Genomic DNA, 2,405 nt, shown 5'->3' on the forward strand with positions numbered 1-2,405 from the left:
TACTTGTAAATGACGTTATGACGTACAGTCGTGCGAGTCGCTTAAATAAATAATAGGCTCGAGTGATAAGACCGCCAATTGTACTCTATTTAGTGAATATTATACCATGTTATTATATTTTTCCTGAGAAGTATTCAACTAATTTATAAATAGGCTATTTGATAATATACAAAATAATGTCTTATTTATAAGCAATTTGCAATAACATATTATATAAAAAAAAATAATAAGTAATGATAAACAAAAAAAAAAATTGCTGATTCTACGTGATCGTAAATGATTTTGACTGGCGAAATTTGCGATGACGTCACACGTTTGTAAACATCCGCTATCATCGCGCTAGTATACTCAGTATTTACAGATGTTTGACGTTGCTGAATCGATATCATTTTGCTTGACGGTTTAATTAGTCAGTGTATTTTGTAATATTTTTTAAATGAAATACGTATAATAATTAAAAATAAAAATTATTTTTAGGGTACAATAGACACAACCTAATAATGTTTCCAGAAATTAGTCAAACAGTTGCAGGAGTTAAGTGCTGTTAAGGATAGTTTTATCTGGAGATGATAGAACTTCCAGTACAAATTGCATACGTTGTATCCACTGTATGAGTTCCTGCTACTATCACAGTAGTTCCTTTTACTAGTCTTAGAGTACTTGCATAGCCTATAAATCAGTTACACTATTCTGAAGAATTAGAAATAATATAATTATAAGTCACTCCACCTAGTTGCTTTTGCAACAAGAATTTAAGTATTTTTATAACCTGTTTCATTTAGTAAAACATAAATAAGTGATTATAAAACAGTGAATCGGTCGCCTTGCACCGTTCACTCGAAACAAAGAGACAAAACTCCACTAGACATGCCATTAGCTTAAACTACTCTTACCAATTTAAACTAGGATAATGCTCAACCTAATCCTGCTATAATGAGGTCTGTAACCCGAAATGAAAGTACCCTAGCTAAACAACCATCCACTTCAGACCAGGGTCCATTAGAGCCCATAACTGCTACAATATAGTCTGGAACCTGAATGTATAAAGTATTACGTGTTGTTATATCACGAGTGTGAGTGGAGCGAATTCATTGGAGCAAGTGAGAAAGTTTTAACAAATTGCACCTACGTTTGAGCGGGGTGGCTGTACGGTTTACTTGTCTATGAAATGTTCAACTTGATATTTAGAGTTGACTGTGCGGTTTGCATTTGACACGTTGAAATGTCGATTGTTTTTTTATCTTGTCATAATGTAGAGTGAAAAATTTGCGCATAAAAACTACGTTCAATGGACGATGAATGCTTTGATAATTCGTTTTTTTATATGCCCAATAACCTTTCTATCAATTATCATTAGTAACTGGAGAATTTAGTAATTGTCTTTAATAGTAAACAACACAGGATAAATATTGTGTAAGTATGTTCGAGTTCATTCAATAAAATTTAACGAAGCATCAAGAAGTTAGCATCTGGCAATACAATGTCTTTTTATGGAATTGGTTCTTCAAAGTTTTTGATGTCCTATATTACATATCCCATTGCCTGCCATTAAAGGCGTTCATTATTCAATTTCGCGTAAAAAATATTCGGTCCATACTAAAAAAAATAGAACGTTGACATTAAAAATATAAGGCTTTAACGCAAAAAAAAAGAAATCGCTTGTGTCATTCGCAAAAAATCTCCCCGGCGGGGAATCGAACCCCGGTCTCCCGCGTGACAGGCGGGGATACTAACCACTATACTACCGAGGATACATCGGAACCAGTTTACAAAACAAAAGCCTTTCCTTTGAGTATTTGCTATAAAACTTTCCTATCCTTATTTATTCTGTAATCTCATTTAATATTTACAATAAAAAATTCACTAGTATGTACTATTTCGGTCTTTGGTGAAATTCACATTGCAATAATTCCTTCTGAGGAATTCCGATACACACTTTAAAGTACTCGGGACAATCATTATAATAGGATCACTTCAATGTTTTTGCGATATTAATCTCAAAAACATTGAAAGAATTGAAGAAATAGATTTCTCGGTATTTATTTATTTATTTAAGGACCTCCAACGAAAAATACACGGCATATAATAAATACAATGGCCTAGTATTTGTACAATTAACAATTTGACGTGTCTTTTCAATTAAAGGAGACCACAGCATGCAAATTTATATATTAGTACAGCAGCAAAAATAATAATATTTGTTCCTAATATTATTTATTATTTTACGCTTAGTACTACCTACACACGGCACGATCTATCCTTACTAGTATTCACTAACATATTTACTGGTGGTAAGTGTTTCATATGTGAGGGTCCGCCTGGGTAGGTAGCACAGCAATGTCTATTTCTGCTGCTAATCAGCAGTGTGTAGTCACTGTTGTATCGGTTTGAAGAACATTGTAGCC

The 2,405-nt window shown here is 33.1% G+C and overlaps 1 non-coding gene across 1 annotated transcript; it reads right to left on the bottom strand.

Moving 5' to 3' along the window:
- Window positions 1-1,679: 1,679 nt before the first annotated feature.
- Trnad-guc lies at window positions 1,680-1,751 on the bottom strand. The gene has a single exon. It is a non-coding gene; the product is annotated as a tRNA-Asp (tRNA).
- Between the last annotated feature and the right edge of the window lie 654 nt (window positions 1,752-2,405).

Source organism: Manduca sexta, chromosome 17, assembly GCF_014839805.1.
Source record: "Manduca sexta isolate Smith_Timp_Sample1 chromosome 17, JHU_Msex_v1.0, whole genome shotgun sequence".
Classification (NCBI taxonomy): domain Eukaryota; kingdom Metazoa; phylum Arthropoda; class Insecta; order Lepidoptera; family Sphingidae; genus Manduca; species Manduca sexta.